Here is a 9,291-nt window from a genome sequence, read left to right as displayed (position 1 = left end):
TCTCGCTGCACAAGCTTTGCATTTCGTTAGAATGCCTCTCCTACTGAATTTTGACTGATTCTAATGACCATAAATTATTCTGAGTTCCTGGCTTTAAAAAATCAATATACAAATCTGGGAGACACAATTCAATACATAATAGATTCCAACTAAAAAGGAAATAACCTTCTTCAAGAACACAAACGCTTTGCGGCTGGCTCTTTGGCAAAACACATAAAGCTACTGCCTACAAAAACCACATCAACATTCTCTATGGACTTTGACTCCAGCCCTGGAGGCTCTATTTCCAGTCCAGCTTCCTTGCTAATATGGCAGAGAAAGCAGTGGAAAAGGAGCAGATTGGGCCCCTGAACCCATGTGGGAGATTCTAAGGAAGCTCCTGGCTCCTGGTTCCTGGCTTCAGATTGGTCCCACACTTGCCATTGTGGCCACCTGGGTAATGGACCAGTGAATACGTATTCTCTCTCTTTTTCTCCTCTCTCTCTCTCCCTCTCCCTCTCTTCTACTCCTTGTTTTTCCTTTATGCTGTATGTGATAAATGGTTAAAACAAAAGAACAAAAGAACTTTAAATTGTTGAAAAGTACCATGCATATCTGAATTCCTTATGGAGAAAGACAACTTGAATACTCAATTACAGTTTTATTGACATGCATTACAATCAAGGTGGCCAAAAGAGTTAAACATTTCTGGTATCAATAAATTGAAATTTGTCATAGTTCTCTTTTTTGCTTTCAACCTTCTGCTTTGATTCTGTTGTTTCAATATATTTTTGTTTCTTTCTGGCCCTGTCCCTCTACCAGTCAAGCATACCATGTTCACTTTTGATTTTTGCATCTCAGGAAATACTCCTTTTGAAAGAACATGAAATCCTTTCATTTAACCTTTCCTGGACGTACTGGTTCACTTCCATATTATTGGTCTTAGTGACATCCAGTGGCCATGGCAGGTCATCAACAGGATTTCAGAGTTTTCCAGAATGCTTAAGAGGTCCTCCTTATCCAAGGTGTAAGAAAAACAATATAGTGATGTATGATCATTTTAGCAGAAGTCCCAGGAAATATTCCCTGATCTTTTATAAGTTGTAAACTGAACTACCATTTGTATCAGAAAAAAATTAGTTAATTATACTGCACCTTTATGGATGAGTGTCTTTTACTACTTACAAAAGCTAGTTTAAAAGTTTTAAACAGATGGAATTTATGCTTATAAAGAATACTTTGTTTTCACACATTCTTATGTTACAGTGCTTTTTAACAATGATTACATTTATTCCTACTATTGTATGGGTTTTAAAACAATCAACAGTCTTATACTTACCTGGCAGAGGAGATACCATGATCAGGCAGGTGGTTTCCCAGGGCCAGGCTCACCCATTGCACTCCGCCTTGCTGACCCCTGCAATTTCCCCAAATGTGGGACACTTGACTGCATAGTTTGTGGTAGTGGGGGACTGCATTCTCACTCTCCCCTTAAAAAAAATAAAAACAATCAACACTTTTCTTTCTATATTCTTCTGTGGTTGTGATTTTAATTATGCATATTTCAGAGTAGTGCAGTGAAGAACGTTTATGCTGACACAAGATTATGCAAATCTGTCTATGCCTCCAGTGTTAAATTCAGACTAAAGGTGAGACTGTTTCTGGATCTAAAAAAAAAAAAAAAAGACGATAGAATGTACTCAGTATTTTTTTGCAAATATTTGTGGCTGGAGGTGCATTATTTAATTCTTTAGGCCGATTTTCTGATAATAACAATGCGGATCTATATTACAGTGCTACACTAAGAACTAACTATAAAGAGAGATTATTGAGTGGTTTGTAGTTAAAAAGTCAGTCATGTAAATTTGTGAATACTTAAAAGCTACTGGATTGGCAGATAAATCCTTTCCAAATAACAGCAAGGCTAGCCCACGTAAGCCCCTTCTTTCATGCAACACGAAGTTGGAAATCACAACCTTACAGAGCTGCTGTGGTGAATAGGCCTCCAGGGTGAGGCACTGGTAATTTCACTGGAAAACGGATATACACGTGTGAAAACTTAAAGAGAAAAAAAAAAGGTTTCATTGAGTCTATAATTAAATGCCAGGCTCTGCACAAGCAATAAGGAAGTTAGACAAGAAAGGCTGTGGGCCAGAGTAATAATTAAGGCTTCAGGAGAAACGAGTACCAATCTAAAAAGAAAAAGCATAAGCATTTTTTTATTATTAATTCATTAATTACATTGTATTATGTGACACAGTTACATAGATACTTGGGTTCTCCCCACCCCTTCCCAAACCCTCCCACCATGGTGGATTCCTCCACCTTGTTGCATAACCATAGTTCAAGTTCAGTTGAGAATCCCCCATTGCAAGCATATACCAAACACAGAGTCCAGCATCTTATTGTCCAGTCAAGTTCACTGGTCTGAAAACAGAGCCAGCAGAGTATCATCCCAGTCCATTAAAAGCTCCAACATACCATCAGCGAAAATTTCCATCACTATGGAATTAATTGACATAGTAATGAGTAACCAATATGTTAAGAGTAAATGCAAGTTCATTTGATGATCAAGGACAATACGAAAAAGAGGGGAAATTAAGTAATTAAATCTGATGCAGGATGCAAGTTAGAAGACAAGGATGACTGTCTGTGCAGTGGTTGGTACATCGCTTGGGATAAACACATCCTAAATCAGAATGTCTGAGTGTGAGTCCCAGGCCTATTTCCAATGTTACATTCTTAGTCATTTTCAGTCTTGGAAGTAGCACGTGATAGCCTCATTGTTAGAATTTCTGCTCCTATGAGAGAACTGGATTGGTTTTCTGGCTCCTGGCCCTGCCAGTGCTATTGCACATATTTGTTCAGTGAATCAGAAGGTGAAAAATCTCTCTTTCCTCTCTTGCTCTGTTTTAAGCAAATCAAATAAATTTTGAAAATAATAACTGAGAAGGAATATAGAAAGCAAAAAATGACACAGCATACTGGAATAACTAGAGTTTGCAACTGTTTCAGGGAGAATGTTTGAAAAAGAAGTGGGAGCAGCCAGTTGATTTGTGTCTTCAACAAACCTTTATAGGTGGGTTTCAAAGAAAAACAAGAAATAGTTTGGGAGTTTTAGCTAGCACTGAATGATGCAATATGGAAAACAATTTAATCTAGTATTTGAAATGAAGATGTATCATGTTTCTTGTCGTCTCAAATACTTGGGATGCTGCCACCCACATGAGAGACAAAGATGAAGTTCCAGGGTCTAAGCTTCAGCTTATTACTGCCTCAGTTTTGAGGCCATTCTAACAGTGAATCGGTGGATGGAAAATTTTTTTCTCTCTGTTTCTCCCTCTCTTTATGTCATTCTGCTTTTCAAATAAATGTTAAAAATAATTTATGGGTTGCAATGAGGTGAGATGAGAAAGGATTAGAGTAGCAGAAAAAAAGCAACACAGTAAAATACACAGAACATGAGAAAAAGGAAAACAGTGCCTTGGATGTAAAAAAAAAAAGATGTTTCAAACAAATGGAAGACTAAACAGATTAAACTGTAGAAGAGCAAACAAAAAGAATCAACACTGAACATAGGAACTTAACTCAGTTGGATCTGTCTTTACAAACCTCAAAGTGTTTTCTTTGGAGTGACAGGGCTCCTACCTGAATTTCCAAATATTGAGGAAATATATGTTAGCAAGTACAGTCGGGAGTAAATTGAGTAAAACTGGTCATTCAAAGACTCTGATAACAGAAATTAAATGATGTTAGATATGTAGAGAAAAGTGGAAGCGTTCAAAGCAGAATGGAAAAAGTCTAAATTACAAAAGGGGGAGATTTATCCTGCCACACAGAAGGCTTCTACAATAGGAGCCCATACTGAAATTCTCACTTTGTCTGTCCTTCAATGATATTTTTATGATAAATAATTGAAATGTTTACCAACTACTCGTGCAAAATGATTCAAAACTGCAAAAATACACACACATTTATAAATGTTGAACTTTAACAATATAGAAAACAAAGTAATTCAAATAATGATATGAGGTAGCTTTGTTATTTTCTAACAGGAAAATTTAATAAATATATTCTCAAGACTCATGACATGTTAGACATGTTATAATTACTTCATGCTATTTTATGTAAAAATAACATTTGTTGTTAGATGATTTACATGAAAACAATTTACAGTGTCATTTGATTTTATTTAATTATTTAAATGCCAAATTAAAGATGTTCTCTAGAGAAATCTTTGCAAAACTGATTTCATTAGTAATTGGTAACAATGATGCTTGTTGCTTTCTAAACTGTACACTGAGCTGAATCCATAATAATTACCAATGATGGCCAAAGTGGGATTCAAATCGCTGACAAAAAATAGAATTTCATATGTCAACTCGAAATGAAGGACTACCCACATGTCTTGTCATCCACTGAAGTCCATTCAGTTTAAAGAATTCTAATTCTACGAAAGGAAAACACATTATGAATGATGTCAGCTATCACCTATGTTAAAATGGTCTTCATTTTTAAAATCTCAAACTTATCCTAAATACAAAGGCAACATCTTATTTTTATTTCAGTATGCTCTGTAAGCTCTAGAAAGTAAGAGCTCAGATGAACAGTATCACAGAAATAGAAATGCCATTATCTAACATTTGCAAATGATTATACAGACACATAATATACCATACACATCTTACGACAAATCCTCCCAGGTAGTCACATACCCCATCATTGTAGCTATTTAATATCAACATATCATTAAGTTTTCATCTTACATACTTTATAATAATACCTCAAAAGGTTTTTGTAAATTAGAATTTAAAACTAAGTTTAGTTTGAAGAAAAAAAATTAAAATCCAAGCAATGGTTTTGTCGTAATACACTGTTTTTCAAACCTTTGGAAGGAAGACCTCTCAAATACATATATTTCAAGTATTTTGCACTAAAATAAACTTAACTTTTGAATCCATTTCCCACAACTTTTCTCAGATGGGCGCAGCAGTCAGTGGTGGACTAAGCACCAGTAAGAAGCCAGGAGCATCTTCTGTGTTTTCCACAGGTGTGGCGAGGCTCCAAATATATGAGTCACCTCCCACTACTGTTCACAGGTCATTAGCAGCGAGACAGATCAGACCTGGAGCAGCTAGAGCTCCAACTGGTGCTACAGGCCAAAGCTTGACTCATTATGTCACAACACACGCCTTGAGTCTCTTTTTAAATCTAACACGATCTCACCTTTTCTTTTAAATTTCCATTAGGACATTGTTCTGTTGAGAAAATCATGCCAGTTACACTGGAGAATAGTCCCTGATATACCTACCATAAAATATTTAGCAGCTTTTTCTTTTCCAAGTTAATCCTAAATGCTTGTTGGATTAAGAATAAATTATAGTTGATGTAACACACATCACCACATCAGAAGACATTGGTAAGCACCATGAATTATACAAAATCAATCACTGAATTACTATCCCAACAGTCTGATTTCTCATGGAAAAGATATTTCTCCTTGTTGGTACTAGAAATTTATCTGTTTGGTTTATTTTGGCACCTTACAAGTATCCAGTAACATATGAGTCCAAATAGTCATTATACTAATCAATAATGCTTGGTAGAATTGGAGTTTAGTTAGCAGTTAAAAAACAATGCTTTTTAAACCTTTAAATTCAGAGTAAAAAAATTAAATAGAACTTACTTCTCACTAAGTATCTACTAAATGTCGGATTCTAAGCAAAATGTTTTGTGAGTACTGCGTCATTTAGACACCATGGCAATCCTAAAAGGAAGATAGCCTGTTGAAAATGCAGTCAATGAAAAAACTGAAGCAGGTAAAATAGATCTGTTAAAGATGTTAAGCTCAACAGCAACAGAATCAATACCACAAAATAAACATTGGTGAGGAAGTTAAATATCCATGTCTTAAGAGGAGACACACATGACAAACACACTGTAGAAAAAATTGCATATTATTGGGATTGTTATGATTGTTATGATGCAACAGATTGAACCTCAGCTTGTGAAACCTACATCCCACATCACAGTACCAGTTCATGTCCCAACTTCTCCATTTACGAACTGGCTTTTTGTTAACTCATCCTGGAAGGATAACAGTAATGGATCGAGTACTTAAGTGTTTGCTACCCAGGGTGGGTACTGGGAAGGTGTTCCTGGTTGCTGGTATCAGCCTGGTTCACACTCTGCCTATTGTGGACATTTGGGGGAGTGAACCAGCACGCGGAAAATCTCAACTTCTCTTTCTCCTCTTTGTTTCTCATTCTCTGCCTTTCAATAAACAAATGAAACTTCAAAATACTGTTTTCATTAATCAGGAAAATGCAACTGTAAATGCAATGAGATGTTACCTCACATCTGCTTGAGTGGCAATTATCTAGAAGATAATAAGGTGGTACAGAGTGGATGGAGACGAGCTGACAGCCGGTGTAAAGCTTCAGCCATCTGGGAGATGTAAGCTTTTAGAACAATTGCACAACGTGGTGACGGCCAGAGAGAACCTCACACCGTTGACTGCAATATCACTGTGCGCAGATCTTCAATGATCTGATTACAAAAAATATGGGAGTTAATGGATGTAGAAGTCTGAGGCCATCATTCTACTATTTGGACATATATCAATTATCATGTTAAATCCCATAAACATACATAATTGGCAACTAAAAATAAATTTTCAAATTGAAATTTAAATAATTGGTTGTTGCTAGCACATTATTACTGCTGGAGGCAAGATACTAACCCAGCCTCTGATCCTAAATGGTAATGATCAGCTGATATCGCCTGGAATGGTAATTGATGTAGCAGATGGCATTACTTTGGATGCCCACATCTCATACCCAGAGTTTAAGTTCTTGTTGGACCCCTGCATGCAGCTTCAAGCTAACGCTTCTCACAGGAGTTAGCAGATGCTAGCTCAGAAGGTGAATTCCTGCAGTACCTCTTCCAGACTCGGATTGAATTTCAGGATTTTGACCTGTCCCACCCTGTTCTGCTTTATCTCTCTTTCTCTCTCTCTTTCTCTCATCATATCTCCCTACCTCCTTACCTCCCTTTCTTTTTTTCCTTTCTTTCTATCTCGTTTTCTGTCTACCTTCAAACATGTTATTTGAGAAGTAATAGCATTTTACCATATTACAAGTTGTTTGTTTCAATTAATGAATAGTAATGTTAGAAACAATCTCATGAGTCCCAGCAAATAGTTTCATTGTCATGTGAAAATATCTTACCCTATCTTACCTGCGTCTTCTCTTTCCTTCTCTTTAATATTGAATTTATAAAATCCACATAATTATATTTAGTAATTTTGACATCTTTTAAAATATGAAAGTGGAAAAAAAAGAAATGTTGCCTGCGTAAGAACAAACTTTGGTTTACTTGGTTTTGCTCCCTCTCCATAACCAATGAGCATCTGGCAGTGACTAAAGCAAATTACTGTGCAGGGAGTGTAAGCAATGTAATCACTTTCCTAGGATTTCCTGGGAAATCTTGTTATTTGTCTTATTTTTTCAATTTACTTCAGTCTAGAATGTTAAAGGAGTTTGTAATTCCCAAGAAACGCTTGAGTTTTGTTGACACTTTTTTTCTTTTCAATGTTCTTATTAAATAGTGAATACATACAAAGTTCTATTTATAATATACATGTAAGGCATAGTGAACACTTGTTTAAGGAAACACCTGCTCTCCTGTCATTCCTGGTAAGAAAAAGACAGTTACGCGAGAACCACCTGTGTAAGCCTCTCCAGATGGCATCTCACACATTCCCCCTGCAGCAGGGGTATTCATCAATATGCCCTTTTTTGACACCAACAACATGGTAATGTTTTCTAGTCCTGTGAGTATTGTATATTATTATGTTATGAAAGCATCAGTGAGGAACCTATAAGGTTGTGTGTTAATTATCCAGTGCTATTCTCTCTTTTGTAAAATTCCCTGCTCAAATTTCCGTTATGTTTGTATAACTACTGACATTGATTACATTGCAATATAATTACTAACATAAATGTACCCATTTGAAAGGATTGAAGCCATTGAAATCTTCTGTCCACTTCCATGGCACAGAAGTGGAGAGTGCTGTTTGGAGTTTCAAGGTATTATGTGGTTGCTTTTGTTCTGTGCCTTTTTATTCCTTGCATACTTTTCTGGGAATACTCCTTTCAATTGCACGGCTTACTGTTTTGCTACCGGTGTGAAATAGCTGTGTTAGTGGAAGTTCTTCATGGTGATGGACGGAAAGGCACCACTTTTTTTCTTTTGAGTTTCACAGTTCCATCGTGGCTTATAAGTCCTAGCAATCAAAAAGGCACAGAGCTTAATTTGTGATCTTCAAGGACATTGCGTCTTATTTTTCACATCCAATCTGAGTTGAAATTGCTTTCTTTTCTTTATTCTATGTGATATGCATGGGTGATCAGCTGTTTAATTGTTGACAGCAATGTTTTGCTCATTGAATTTCCTATGGAAATGAGGCAAAGTCAGGGCTGTACGGGTGTCTGGTGTTCCTTCATTCACCACTTCCTTGCACTCGTCAATTTCTCTGTTGCTTGCATGACATAGAAGCACTATAGCATTTTAATAAATCATCATATTTGGTATAGTAAGTTTACTATGCTCTTATATTTACCTCTCCATTTTTCTTCTTTCATTTACTCTTAGGTGGTTTCCTTACTTAAAGTTGGGATGAATGTGTTCATTTTCCGAACACAGACACACTAATAGCAACATGAACACTCACTATCTGGCTTCACATTGAATCACTAGGTCAATGTGGGGAGAATTTAGAACATTCAGCACTTGAATATATCCACTTAGTAGTTATCTGCTTTTTCTGCATTCCTCCTTTCACAAAACGTATTTGTGCAAAATTTCAATACTCCTTTGAATCTATTATTATATACTGAAGGATAGCATAACTACTATGAAATATTTATTTTGCAGTTGTGTTTTCTAGTTGTATCTTACAATTGACTAGAAACAAAAGTACTTTTTATCTGTTGATTGTTATCCCAAGCAATATTACTGAAATCTGTGAGATTCTAATTTTATCTCCTAAGAGTCTCCTTTATGCAGATATTTAAAAAGAAGAATCAGTGATTTGACTTTTTGGCTTGTCTTACAACATTCCTATCCCAACTTGCTCTTTTTAAAACACTTTTCTTGATTAATTGCTCAAGTTGGAAGGAGTTATAGGACAATATGAGTTACTAACTTGCCAGAAAAGTGCTCTTAAAGTTTTATCATGAAGTATCCCATTTACTAAAGGCTTACTAAAGGTGTATAGGTAATTAGTTACACTGACAAACTTTTTCAGCA

The 9,291-nt window shown here is 36.0% G+C and overlaps 1 non-coding gene across 1 annotated transcript; it reads left to right on the top strand.

The window, feature by feature from the left end:
• Positions 1-1,310: 1,310 nt before the first annotated feature.
• On the top strand, positions 1,311-1,472 carry LOC118758056 (U1 spliceosomal RNA). The gene has a single exon (XR_004995511.2). It is a non-coding gene; the product is annotated as a U1 spliceosomal RNA (small nuclear RNA).
• Positions 1,473-9,291: the final 7,819 nt, after the last annotated feature.

This window comes from Ochotona princeps, chromosome 12 (assembly GCF_030435755.1).
Source record: "Ochotona princeps isolate mOchPri1 chromosome 12, mOchPri1.hap1, whole genome shotgun sequence".
Classification (NCBI taxonomy): Eukaryota; Metazoa; Chordata; class Mammalia; order Lagomorpha; family Ochotonidae; genus Ochotona; species Ochotona princeps.
This window is presented reverse-complemented; position numbering and strand designations above follow the sequence as displayed.